The sequence below is a fragment of the Phocoena sinus genome, chromosome 3, assembly GCF_008692025.1.
Source record: "Phocoena sinus isolate mPhoSin1 chromosome 3, mPhoSin1.pri, whole genome shotgun sequence".
Taxonomy (NCBI): Eukaryota; Metazoa; Chordata; class Mammalia; order Artiodactyla; family Phocoenidae; genus Phocoena; species Phocoena sinus.
In genome coordinates, this window is record NC_045765.1 from 8,728,719 (window position 1) to 8,742,707 (window position 13,989).

Genomic DNA, 13,989 nt, shown 5'->3' on the forward strand with positions numbered 1-13,989 from the left:
TCGCCTTTCATTGTAGGTCTGGTCTCCCAGGGTAGCGGCCTCCTCATTGCATTCCCTTCGCATCACCCCTGGATTGTGAAACCGCTTCTACCTGCCCGCTTCGGTGCAGCCAGCGCTCCGGATCCTTTCGTGTTCGAGTCCATCCCTCCTTTTGCCCCTCCCTCTCGCACGTAGCTGCCAGGAAGACGGCCCACGCGCCTCAGCCGCTAAGCAGCCCCCTCCTGGAGCCCCCTGCGAGCCCAGGTCTGGGAACTCTAGGCCAGGTCTTGCTTGTTCCCACTGCATTAGGCATGACGCATTACTCCTTCTCCCGAGGAAGAATCCGGCCCGAAATTTGCGTGCCCCAGGTGCATTTGGCCCTGTCGCAGCTCCCTTCGTTCCTCCCATCTCTATCTAATCCAACCCGGGTTTTGCATACCCCTTCCAGATCTCTCCCATTTCTCCCCTCAGCGGGCTCGGCGCCTTTCCGTTACTTCGCTACGGGCAAAATCCGCTCCGGGTCTTCCTTGAGCTTGTCTCCCCTCCCCCACTTCCCGTTCCAACGCCGGGATCCAGCTCGTCTCCTTCCCTCTCCCCGTTTTTCCAGAGGGGCTAGAGGGGGTGAAGGGGAGTAAAGTCCATCCCGGGTTTTCGGGCCGGCCCCCGGTGCGCTCGGGCAGGTTGCTGCGGCCGGTCCTGGGCGGCGGCTCCGCGCCGCGTTTTATGCGCGCCCGCGCCCCCCTCCTGGAGCTGGTGCGCCGGAGAGAGGGGTGAGCAGGCGGCTTGTCATTGCTGGTGCCCGGCGCCGGCTCTGTCCGCGCGTCCTGCGGTGCCCACGGGCCCGGCTGGGCGCCCCCCCTTCAGCCACCCCGGGGGCGCGACACCGCCTCGCCTGCCTACAGCCGCGCCCCCCCTCAAGCTCCGCGGCGCCCGCCCCTTATCCGAGCCCCCTGCGGCCACTGCGGGGAGCCCGAGCCGTCGGCGCTGGAGCTGTAGTCGCTGCGGCGCCCCCGCCCCGCCGTCTGCCGAGAAGGCCCCGGCGGATGGGGCCCCGCGGGCCCCGGAGCGGCGCCGCCGGGCGGCGGGGGGCTGCAGGGGCGCCCCAGCTGCCCCGTTAACCCCTCGGCTGCCACCGTCGGAGGGGGCTGGGAAGTCGCCTGGGCGCACACGTGCAGCCTCCGTCGGGGCCGCGGAGCTGCGGGGGAGATGCGGGCAGCTGCTAGCGCCTCTTCGGGGGGCTCCGCCTCGCCCCAGCCCCCGGAGCTTTGACACCGCCCCCGCTCCGCCGCCTCCCTCCCTGGGAGGGGCGCGGACCCGGTCGCCCCCAGCCCCGAGTCTCCGCTGCCGCGAGGGGGCCGCCGTTGGAACTGTGTAATCCGCTTTTTTTTTTTTTTAATTTAATTTTTGTTTGGTGGCGGTGGTGCTGGGCCCCGCCAACCCTCGCCCGTTTAACCCCCGCCCCGGTTCCGGGAGATGTGCCGGGCGGGGGGCCTGGGTTCGCGGAGCCGCAGGAGAGACGCGCAAAGCCGACCCCGGAGCGGCGCTGGACAGGTGAGTGTCTGCGGGCCCAGGGCGAGGGGGACGCCGTACCTGGGCCAGGTGTGTGGGCCGAGGTAGGGAGGGTGGGAGCCGGGGCCTGTGCTAGCCGGGAAGGGGGAGGGGATGCTGGAGCCGCGGGTCACCGCACAGGAGCGCGAGGAGAATCGAGGGCGGCCTGCACCTCACCCGCACCGGCCAGGGGACCGGGAGGGGCAGCCCCCATGGAGTGTCGGGGGTGCGGATGCGCGGCCGCGGGGTGCCCGGTGGGGGGAGGGGACCGCGAGTGTGCCCGCGCGTGGCTGCGTGTGCCCGCGCGCGCGCCAGCCTTTGTGGGGAAGCGGCGCGGCGGTGCCTGCGTGTCCCCGGTGCGTGTGCGCGCGGGTGCTTGGCGCCCTGTTTGTGTAGGTGTTTGGGTGTGAGCGGAGAGGGTGCGTGTGCGCGCCGCGCGCGGGCCCCGGCCCCCAGAGGAGCCGCGCTGGGGGCTGGCACCGCTGGATGCCGGGCTGGGGGTTGTTTTTCTCTGGGAGGCAGAGGCGCGGGGGATGGGGAGGGGTCTGTCTGGGTGTCTGGCCGGCTGTAGGTACCGAGAGCATCTTCCCTCCGCGGTACCCGGTTAAGCGTGGGAAGCTGTTGGGTTTAATCCACCCGGATTAAACCCAAGCCCTCCCTCTCTCCCAGGTGTTCACTGGGTAAAGCCTGGGGGTTTCAATTGTCATCTTTCCATCTGAGGGTCCTGTGACCGGAGTCCGTGCAGAAGAGGGTGGGCAGCGCTGTGTGTGCTCCAGCCCTGGCCAAAAAGTGGCCCCACAGGCATTTCTCCAGTGCACCTCTGGCACCCATCCGAAGACAGACAGCCCCCTGCCTGCACACAGCCCGCACGCACATCCCTGTCCCTAGTCTCCCAGTCTCGGTCAGCACCCAGCCCCATCCCTACCCAGCACCTCACTGTACCTTCCCCCGCAGTCCACTCCTCCCTCTCCCACCTCTCCCCCCCCCACAGTCATGGCAGCTGAGTGGGTGTCCCTCCGTCCCAGCCTTGGGAACAGGGCCCCCTTTCCTCCTGGCTTCTGCAGGACCAAGGGCCTGGGTTCCGCTGCCCACCTCCAAACATGTGGTGTGCAGGGGGAAGCAGGGGGAGGGGTTCAAAATGGCTGCCAAGATGGCTGGTTGTCTCTCCGCCTCTCTCTTTCTCTTTCTCTCCCTCTCTCTGCTTGCCCTGTTCTCTTAGCTGCTTCAGGAGTCATCGAGGAGACGGGGTTGGAGGGTGAGGATAGGTGTGGGGTACTACGCTTGAGAGTGGATATCTGCTCTGGGCCTGTGGATCTCAGTCCTCCTTGGGGAGAGGCCGTTGATCTCTGCTCCCCTCTCCAGTCCCAACTCCCTCACCCTGGCTAGCAGCCTGGGGGCTCCCTGCCCTCCACGTGTTCTCCTAGGCCTGATGCCCTGAATCGGTCATCGGGGTGTCAGGGTGCCCCACGGAGGGTCCCCGTCTCTCATCCTCTCCATCTGCTCCATGGCCAGGGGCTCAGGACTCTGGGTCGGCCTGGGTCAGGCCCCAGCTCTGGGGGCAGGTGACTTCTCCTTCCTCCCCACTCCCCTCCCGCTGATGCCAAATGTATTACTTAAAAGTAGGATGAAAACGGGGAGACTAAGAGAAGGAATACAACTTTCATTATCATATCGAGAAAGTTATCCGTGATCTTCCTAACTAGTAATTTGCCTGCCATGCTGTTCAGAACTGACTTGCCCATTAATTACGGAGATGAAAAATCATCTGGAAGGCAGAAAAGGGAACCAATTCGATCCCTGGCTGGCAACAGTGGCCCCCACGCACCGAGCACATACGTGTGTGCTCACATGTGAGTGCCCGGCCCCCCTGCTGCCATTGCCACCTTCTTCTTCCTCATTGGCCTTCCACGGGGCCTTAGCTCACCCCATGCTTGTTACTCCTGCTCTCCAGTGCCCTACCAGGCCCTCCCTCACTCCAGGGGGTGCCCATCCCAACATCCACTCGTGGGGAGCTGGCCTAAGGCAGGATCACCCGTGCTCTGTCTGCCCTTGAACGTGGAGACGATGCCCGGGGTTGGGGGAGGGCAGGTAGCTGGGGACCAGCGCATCTGGGCTGTGGGGCCTGCAGGGAGGAGGTGGAACGCAGGAGACTCGAAGCCTGGTTTCTATTCCCAGCCTGCCCTGGGGAGCCTCTTCTCCTGGGGGGCCCAAGGAGGACCCTGCCGGCCAGTGGGGGAGGGGCCAGCGGGTGCCCTGGCTGCTCTGGAGTCTGTTTGCATCAAGCGATCTGGTCCCGGCCTGGGGTCCACCTGCATGTGCGGGGCTGCCTGCTGCCTGCGCCTGGCATCTGCGTCCTCCCTGGGTGCCCAGGCTGGCAGGAGAGAGTGTGGCGCTTCAGCCCCAGCCTGGGCATCTGGAGGTGGGGGTGCCGATCCCAGGAGGCTGTGCTGCTTGGCCCCAGAATGGGTGCCCATGATGGAGAACAGGAGGAGAGGGATCCCCGATGTCCCCACCCTCTGGCCACGGGGAGCTGAAGTTTTCAGTCTCCGCCCCCTCCTACCTCTCCAGCCAGACGTGTGGCCAAGGACACACAGGAGGCTCTGGTTTCTGTGTGGGCTCCTCTCGAGGATTCAATTTCCAGACGCCAGACATTTCCCCTCCTCCAGACCCTCCAGGGAGGTGGGGGGCGGGGTGGGGGGGATGCTCCTGAGATGGGGGTTCACTGGGTCTGGAGCTGGACCTGACTGTACCCGGTACTCCTCCCAGCTCTCGCCTCGGCCACCCTGATGGAACAGAAAGTGGGGTCCCAGGTGGGAGGGGGCCGCTGAACAGAGGTCTGGAAGTGGCTCCCACTGCCCCTGGAATCCAGTCCTCTGTTACATATCTGTCCGCACCTGCGTGTACCCGTTCTGTGTGATTTGGACGGTGTCCTGGACAAGCCTGTGTGCAGCCGGCCACGTGTCCGACAGGCTGGTCCTATGTTCCTTAAGGGTCTCCTCTGTACTCGTGTTTGTGAGTTTTGCGGGGGGGCTGGCAGTGTGTGTGTGCGTGTGCGTGCGTGTGTGTGTGTGTGTGTTTCCATGTGTGAGCAGCTCTCTGCATCTTGTGGGCACCTGCAGGCATGCTCCCAGGTGTATGTATGTAGGGCTCCTTGGAGTGAGGCTGGGTGCACCTTTTCATGAAATCTGTGAACATTTGCCAAGTGTCTTTTCACTAGGCGCCGTGCTGGGGACACCGTGGGGACAGTGCCCCAGTCCTGTCCTCGGGGAGCACACAGTCCGGTGACAAAAGCAATTTCAGTCAAGGGGCTCCTGTCGTAGCAGTGGGGGAGAAGGCTTGTGTCTCCCCATCCAGAATGTCCAGAGTCCCAGCTGGAGAGAGGCAGCCCTTGACTCGGAAAACAGCAGCCCCTGCGTCTTGGCACCACGGTACATCCCAATCCCGTGGGGTGTCCTGTGGTCCAAACCTGCATGACCTTCCCTGTCACCTCTTCCCCCTCACCCGCTCTCTCCTCACCGCTCCTAAACGCAGTCCTACCCCAGGACCTTTGCACTGGCCGCTCCTTCACTTGGACCCCTCAGCCAGACATCTGCAAAGACTTTGTTCCCTCACCCGCTTCAGTTGTCACCTCCTCAGTAACCTTTACCCATGCAACCTGTTTAAAATTGCAGCCTCCCACCCGCCTCCTGACTTTCCGTCGCGCGGATGGCTTTTCGCACACTCTGTGATTTCCTGATATATTGTGCCTGTTTATCGTCTGTCTCCCCGACCAGGATCCAAGTGCTCAGGGAATTTTTTACTTGGTTTGCTTTCGGATGTCAGGTGCCTAGACTTATGCCTGGCCCACAGTAGGTGCTCAAGAACTCTTAGCTGAGTAAGTGGGAGGGGGCCTCTCAAAGGACTGGAGACCCCCCAGGGGACTCCCCCCAGGCTTTGCACAGTGAGGGCTCCCCATAGACCCCGGTCCCTTTGGGGGATCCAGGGCTACCCACCAGGGGCCAGACCAGGCCAGCTCTGCACCTGTCCCATGAAGACACGTGTGAGGCCTCTCCCTGAGGTGGCCTCATGGGTGCCCTTGTGTGTGAGGGTGTCGGTGTGGGCAGGCAGCTCCCCTGCAGGGCTGCATTCATATAGGGTTTAGAGCCTGGAGGGTAATGGGGGGCCCCCCTGCCCTTGCCAGGGGTAGGAGTGCCATGGTCAAGGACTGAGCAACCCCTCCTTTGTGGGGACACTAACCCAGGCTCTCTCTCACGCCCCACCCTTATTTCAGTGTTCTGTCCCGGCGCTGGGGAATTAGCCAAGTAGAAGCCCCCCTGCCACCCTCCCCCCAACTCCAAAATTTGGGGAAGATAAAAATTGCCATAAATAGATGCTCAGGCCAAAAACAGCCTTGCCCACCCCCCCCCAAAGCTAAAAATAGCCAGGGCCTCTCCCTCAGAGGCTAAAAATACCCGGTAGGCCAGGCAGCCAGGTGGGCGCTCCTGTCCAGGATCGGGGAGGTGGTGCAGACAGGTGAGGGGCCCCGGGCAGGGTCTCCCAGCTGTGGCGTTCCCGACACTGGCGCTGTGTCATTCTTGGCAGGGGGAGTGACCTGTGCATCATAGGACTTTTTAGCATCCCTAGCCTCAACCCTCTAGATACCAGGAGCATCCCCCCCGCCCCCCACCGCCGCCAGTTGTGACACCTAAGAACGTCTCCAGACATCGCCAAACAGCCTGGGAGGAGGAGCAAAACTGTGCGCCCTCCCAGGTGAGTAGCACTGCTCTAGATCGGGGTCGGCAAAGTCCCCCCGTGAAGACCCAGACAGCAAGTACTGGAGACTTTGGCGGGCTTACCAGTCTTCTTCTCCCTCCTCTTCTTAACCCTTTGAAAGTGGCAAAACCATTTTTAGCCCGTTGGCTGTGGGCAGTGTCCAGGCCATAGGTACCCAACTCCCACCCTGGAGCACCACCGCCCTCCCGCCCCATTGGCCCTGGTGGTGGAGGTCAGGGCATCCTTGGATGCCCCTCATCAGCAGAGGGACAGCCCCACTGGGGGCAAGTCTGGTGCTGTCTGTCCCTTTCACCTCCCTGCCCTCACCTCCTCCCACTCCCCTGTGGTCGCTCCCTCACTGGTTCTCAAACATGGCAGCCCCCAGCCAGCCCCAGGGCCTTTGCACGAGTCTTCTCCTCCCTGGGCACCTCTGTGGCTCCTCCCTCAGCTTCCCAGAGCTTTGCTGACATGCCCAGCCTTTCCCCATCACCGTATTTAAGATTGCATGACACCCCCACACACACATACACACAACACTAGTACATCACGGGATTGACCTTAGTGTTTGTTCTTTGTGTCTGGCTCGTGCATGGCTGTCTCTCCAGCACCTAGATCAGCGCCTGGTACACAGTACGTGTTCTAAAAGAGACGCGTAGGATGGCTGGATATCACTTCTAAGCTCCATAACCACTGTTGTGAGACTTTCAACCCGTTTCCCTGGGGAAGAGACAGAATGCAGAGGAGGGAGGTGGGGGCCTCGTCACACAGCCTAAAGTGGGCACAGCTGGGATTTGAACCTAGGGCCCTGAGACCCAGGGCCTCTTCACTCTTGCCCTGCGGAGCACCGTCTCCCCATCCCTCTGGTCTCTGCCCTTTCGCTGCTACTCTGGTGGTAGCAGAGGGCCCCAGAGCCTTCTTCCATGCACTCTGCCTCAGGCCCTGGCTCCCGTGGGAGCCAGCACTGCTCTGCATGCCTGGAGTGAGTGCGAGACTTGTGGCCAGTCAGGGAACACCTTGGGGTGGAAATGGACCACAGGCCACCACGGTACCAACCCACTGTGGCGAGGAGCGTCAGAGAGGTGCCCGGTTGGCCTGCAAGTCAGGGAGAGCTTCCTGGTGGAGGGGGCTTCCCAGCTAAGATCTGGAGGGGAAAGAGGGATAAAGTGGAGGAGAGGGAGAGTTTGTGAGAGGGAGGGGCCTGCCCTGAGGTCAGAAAGAAGGGGGTGGCTCAGGGGGGGAAGGAAAGACATTTCCTGGCCAGGTGGGGAGAGAGGACGCCGGTCTTGGGGGCTGAAGGACTGTTTGTGGGTTTGCGTTTCTACTTGTCCACGGGGCTGGGGAGACCTGTGAAGGGGTCAAGGCCCATGAGACATGGTTGGAATGTTTAGCATGCGCTCCCTCTGGCTTGCTTTGTAGGAAAGAACTGCAGAGGGCGGGTGGGTGGGGCAGGGGAGGGTAGTGGAGAGGCCAGTGTGGGTAGGAGGCCACCACAGCTGTCAAGGTGAAGAACCAGGTGGAGGCCTTGAGACATTAGAGATGGACCCGTGTGGGGCTTTCGAGACAGAGTTGACATGATTTAGTAGATGATCGATTGGAAGGGGAGGGGGAGGGGGAAACTGCAGGTTTCTGGTTCTGACAGCAGTGTGGACCTGGAGAAACAAAGAGGGAGGGGGTGGGAAGCACCCCTCCTCACATACACAGTCTGATCTCCCCTTGCCAGCAGGAGTCTGTGAGTACCCGAGTCAGGGCACGTCTTGTCCCCACTCAGAACCTCCACGGCTCCCACCTCACTCCCACAGGCCCTGCTCGCTCTGCCCTGTAAACCCGCCCTCACCTCTTCCCTCTCTCCCCTCACTTACTGGGCCAAAGCCACACTTCAGCACATTCCTACCTCAGGGCCTTTGCATATGCTGTTCCCACTGCCTGGATACTCTTTCTCCAGTACCTAGATGGCTCCCCTCCTTGAGACCTTTGCTAAAATGTTACCTTCTTGGCCAGGTGTTCCCTGACCACCCCATCTACATTTGCACCCACGCATACCCCGTCCACTCTCTCTCTCCCCTACAAGCCTATTTTCCTCCAAAGCACTTGTGACCAGGTGGGAGCTAGGTAACTATCCACTGAATGGACAACCTCTTCTGTGGGTCTGTTTCATCTTTGTTCATTAAACAAATTAACAAGAACCCTTTCCTTGCCCAGGGCTGGCCATGCAACAGAGAGCCAGGCCAACCCACGATGGAACTTTCCCTGGTGGGATAGACTTTCAGCTGCAGAGCCCAAGTCCAGTTAGGGGAGTAAAATGTGGAGCCCCAGTGTGCCACTAGTGTGGGTACAGGAGGGACCAACACAGTCCTGGCAGGCAGAGCCTTTTGGAGGAAGAAGGGACAGAGGGCAGGAGTCCTCTGGGTATGTGAGAGAGAGATGTGGAGGGTGAGGATAGGCCAGAGCAGAGAAGGTGATGAGAAGGTAGCAGGACACCAGGGCCTGAAATGCCATGTTGAGGCCTCTGAGGCAATAGGGAGCCATGGAGGACTGTAGGCAGGGAGGGATGTGATTGGGTTTTCATTTTGCAAAGATCACGCTGGCTGCAGGGTAGAGATTGGAAGTGGTGGGAGTAGCAGATAGACGGGGGAGACCGGGGAGGAGGCATCCAGGGAGAAGGGGAGGTTTTGAATGGTCCCACCCCCTGCAGTCCAGCGCCACTTGGCAGCTAGAGTGACCTTTTAAAATTTACAAGACGGACAAACCCCACCCTGTGGCACCGACATCTACTGGGAGAGAGATAATAAACAAATAAGTAAAACGTGTGGCTGGCATGCTAGCGATGAGGGCCACGTAGAAATAAAGCCAGAGCAGGATGCAAGAGTGCTGGGGCCAGCAGGGCCTCCCAGAGCCAGCAGCGTTTGCCCAAAGACCTGAAGGAGGCAAGGGAGAAGCTCTGCAGCTATCTGGGGAGGAGGGACCGGCCAGTGCAAAGGCCCTGAGAGGGGACTGTGCCTGGTGTTAGTGAGCGAGGGGGAAAGTGTAAAGAGGTGAGGGTGGGGAGGGGACAGGGCAGAGTGTGCAGGGCCTTGTGGGCCGAGGAAGGGCTTTGGCTTTTGCTCTGAGTGAGGTGGGAGCCTTGGAAGGTTCTGAGCAGAGGAGGGATGTGCCCAGACTCGGGGTGCTCACGGGCGCCCTCTGGTGGCTGTATGTGGAACAGACTGGGCAGCAAGGATGGAGAGCTGGGAGACAGGGGAGGAGGCGACAGACAGGGCTGGACCAGGGAGGGGACCAAGGAGTCAGGAGAAAGTGAGCAGATTCTGAAGAAGGAGACGCAGGAGCTGCTGTAGGGATGAGAGGAGAGGAGGGGTCCAGGATATCTGTATGGTTCTTGAGCGCCTGGGAGGACTGGGCTGCCCTCTGCTGAGATATGGGTAGATGAGGGGATGGAGCTGAGGGTTTGGTGGGGACCCTGCCCTCCCTGAGCCCACAGCCCCCTTCCTGAGGGAGGTTATGTGACGGACACTCTCTGGGCCCTTGCTCCATCTCTGTGAGGGAAGTCTGTTAGTCCCAGAGTAGGGATGGGGAAATGGGCTCAGAGAGGCCAAGAGCCTGGCCCGATATCACACAGCAGATTGACACCCAGGAGCCAAGTCCTTGGACCTATCCCAGGGCCTGCTGGTTACCCACTCTGCCATGCCCGAGGGTTTCCTGGAGGAGGTGGGCCTGTGGAGCTGGGCTCTTGGGCTGCTGGGTTTGGGGAAGACTCAAGGCTGCTTGGGACAGAGCAAGAGGCAGGAAGCTTGTGTTGAGGGGCCCCGGAACATTCAGACTCCCACCCACTCAAGCACTGAGGGTTGCCATGGCAACCTCACTCAAGGGCAAGCTAGCAGTGCCTCCCCTCCTCCAGCAGCTGGTTCTTCTCCTATCACCCACCCTCCCCTGCCCCATGCCAGGGCACCTGAGGACAGAGCCTGGGCCGTGTCACCCGGCCCTGGGACCCCACTGCACCCGCCCCTTGACTTGAAACTGATGTGGGGCTCAGGCAAACCCAGAGGCAGGTGTGGGACCCGTGGGCGGCCCACGTGACCTGGGGGTCCGACACACCTGGGGCTCAGAGGGTGGTGGGCCCTGTTTCCCATGGGTTAAATTGGGGCCGCTCAAGCCCTCTGAGGCTCGAGGTGGGGACAGACACAGGTGGGGGCTCACCTGACCCCTGTGGGCGTGTCCACTTCTCAGGATGCTTACACAGATGCAGTGGGGGCCCAGAGGAGGGGGCTTTCGAGGGCCCCCAGGTCTCCCCAGCTCCCCATGCTCAGCCTGGGGTTCAAAGACCCCTTGCCAGTCAGGTGCCCCTGGGATCTCACTTTCCTCTTGTGTAAAATGTGGGTATACACTCCCCACCCCCTTACTAAGTTCTTCTGAGGATTAAAGGAGATACAAGCATGCAGTGCTCAGAACGGGGCACAGAGGTGTCAGCCGCTGCCCCTGGCGTGGTGGGTGGTTCTGGCAAACTGGAGATCCCAGCTGAAAGGCTCCCCTGAAGTTGTGTGGTTCAGGGCCCTGCCCCCATCTCTGCCTCAACTCCCCCGCCACGTGCCCTGATACCCTGTGCGAGTTTGCTAGGGCTGCCGTGACAACACACCCCAGACTGGGCTCTGACAACAGAAATTTATTATCTCCCAGTTCTAGAGGCCCAGAGTCCAAGATCAAAGTGTCAGCAGGGTTGGTTCCTTCCTCTCCCCTGGCTTCCGGTGGTTTGCCAGCAATCCCTGGTTTGTAGACGCATCACCCCAATCTCTGCTTCCGTCTTCACGTGGCGTTCTCCTTGGTGGTTGGGGGTGTCTGTGTGTGTCCAAATATCCCCTTTTTGTAAGGACACCAGTCTGATTGAATTAGGGTCCACCCTAATGACCTCCTTCATTTTAACTTGACTACCTCTTTATCTCCAAAGAAGATCCCATTCTGAGGTGCTGGGGGATAGGATGCCGGTGTATCTTTTTAGGGGGGAGGAACACAATTCCATTCATCCCAAGGCCTCAGGGGTAGTCAGGCCTGGGCCTCCCAGGTGGATCCCACCTATCCACGTCTGACCTCACTTCCTCGCTTAGGTGAGCACCAGGCAGCAGGTAAAACTCCCCAGGGCCGAGTGGGCATGCACAGGCCAGGACGAGAGGGAACAGAAGCTGCAGTGCCCAGTTCCCCCTGCTGCAGCCCCGAGGTGCGGACAGTTCTGGGGGGTGCCTGGGGCTTCCTGGAGGAGCTGCTCCAGGGAAGGGGCTTCAGGGAGCGGCAGGCAGCCCATGGGGAACACTTTCTGTGCCCCTGAGGCAATGGTGCCCAGCCTGTGTGGGCCAGGCTTGGGCCCCAGGTCACAGGGCAGACGCCCCGTCCAGCTGCCCCCACCACCATCCTTGTGTTCATCTGGTCAGTATTTGTTTGAGGACCTACTGCACGTCTAGGCACCAAGGGACGGCCTCGGGAGCTTCCATTCTCCGGGGGCTACAAAGGAAATCCACGAGCGGACAAGTCAGGTCACACAGCAGTGACGTGATTGGTGGGGATGGTGGTGACAGTTCGGCCCAGGACACTCTGTACTCACTATGCACCAGGCACAGCCCTGTGTGTTTCACGGGTATGAATTCATCTTGTCGTGCAGCTACCCTATGAGGTAGCCCCATTTTACACAGAGGAAGATGGAGACGTGGGAGGTTATGGGATGGCGGGGACGGGACAAACGGGCCCTGAACGCAAGGTGCTATGGTGTGGGGTGGCGGAGGCCCACCCACATCTCTGAGGAGGGGACATGAGCTGAGATCGAAGAGACACAGGCCAAGACTGCATGGTGGGAAGCAGCGTGGCTGGAGCAGCGGGAAAGGGGCAAGAGCCGGGTGCGCGTGACCTCCTGGGATGTGGAGTGGGAACCTCGGCAGGGGTTTAAGCAGGGGAGCAATGTGTCAAGGTGTTTTTTTTTTTTTTGGCCGTGCCGAGCGGCTCGTGGGATCTTAGTTCCTCGAACCCGGGCCCTCGGCAGTGAAAGCACCGAGTCCTAACCACTGGACCACCAGGGAATTCCCGACATCTTTAAAAAGTCCCTCTGTGGAAACAACCTAAGGTGTCCATCAGTGATGAATGGATAGGGAATTGCCTGGCGGGCCAGTGGTTAGGACTGCTTGCTTTCACTGCCGAGGGCATGGGTTCAATCCCTGGTCAGGAAACTAAGATCCCGCAAGCTGCCCAGCGCGGCCAAAACAAAAACGAAAAACTTTGACATCTACACACTACTATATATAAAATAGATAACTAATAAAGACCTACTGCATAGCACAGGGAACTCTACCCAATACTCTGTAATGGCCTATATGGGAGAAGACTCTAAAATAGAGTGGTATAAATGATTCACTTTGCTGTACACCTGAAATTAACACAACATTGTAAATCAACTATACTCCAATAAAAAATTTTTAGGACTTCCCTGGTGGCTCAGTGGTTGAGAATCCACCTGCCAATGCAGAGGACACAGGTCCGATCCCTGGTCTGGGAAGATCCCACATTGCCGCGGAGCAACTAAGCCCGTGCGCCACAGCTACTGAAGCCCGTGGCACCTGGAGCCCGTGCTCTGCAACAAGAGAAGCCACCGCAGTGAGAAGCACGTGCACCGGAACTAGAGAAAACCTGTGCGTAGCAACGAAGACCCAACGCAGCCCCCAAGAAATTTTTTTTTAATTTTTTTTTTTTTTTTTTAACGATGAATGGGTAAACGAAATGTGGTCCAGCTGTACAGTGGAATATTACTCAGCCAGAAAGAGGAATAACTGACACAGGCCACAACATGGGTGAACCTCAAAGACATTTTGCTGAGTGAAAGAAGCCACACACAAAAGGCCACAGATTGTGTGGGGATTAGCTAAAAAGTCCGTTCGCATTTTACCATAACTTCTTATGGAAAAACCCAACCGAACTTTTTGGCCAACACGATATGACTCCATGCATATGAGATGCCCAGAACAGGCAAATGCATAGAGACAGAAAGTAGATGAGTGGTCGCCAGGGCCTGAGGGGAGAGGGGAGAGGGAGTTCTTGGTTAACGGGGTACCAAGTTTCCGTTTGGGGTGATACAAACGTTTTGGAAATAGGTCGCACTGGTTGTGGCACAGCATTGAGAATGCAGTTAATGCCACTGAATTCTATACTTAAAAACCGTTAAATGATGAGTTTTATGTTACACACACACACACACATATATATATATATATATAAATACCATAATTTTTTTAAAGATCCCTCTGGGTGCCAGTGGCAGGTGAGGGGAGGTGGGGGGAGCCTGGACTGCAGGAGTGAGAGGGGCTGGAGGGCTGCTGGGAAGAGGTCAGGGCCGTTTGGTAGAGATGGTGATGCCCAGGCCTGGAGGGGGGCTGCCATGCATGGACAGGTGGACGCTAGGGTGTTCTGGAGATGTAGACCCAGGACTTACTCCTGAACTGGCTGTGGGGGTGAGGGAAAGAGGAACCCAAGATTTTGACTCCTGGGGTTTTGGCCCAAGGACCTGGGAGGAGGGCGGGGGGACCAGGCACTGAAATGGGGGACTGTGTCCAGTGTGGTTAGGCTCCAGATGCCTTGGAGACCCAGATGGAGGTGTAGACATGAGGAGAGAAGCGGGGCTGGGACTCAGATGTGGCAGTCGTCACGGTACAGGGGGTGTCTAAAGCCATGAGGCTGGTTGGATCC

General features: G+C 59.6%; 1 protein-coding gene across 3 annotated transcripts in view; it reads left to right on the forward strand.

Annotated features, from left to right (window-relative positions):
* Nucleotides 1-725: 725 nt before the first annotated feature.
* The window catches only part of ADGRL1 (adhesion G protein-coupled receptor L1), a 44,803-nt gene continuing 31,539 nt past the window's right edge, over nucleotides 726-13,989 (forward strand). The window contains exon 1 of one of the 3 annotated variants that reach the window (XM_032626641.1): nucleotides 726-1,530. The gene's annotated coding sequence lies outside the window, so the exon portion shown is untranslated. The remainder of the gene's footprint in view (nucleotides 1,531-13,989) is intronic. The other 2 variants (XM_032626642.1, XM_032626643.1) reach the window with 2 other exon arrangements.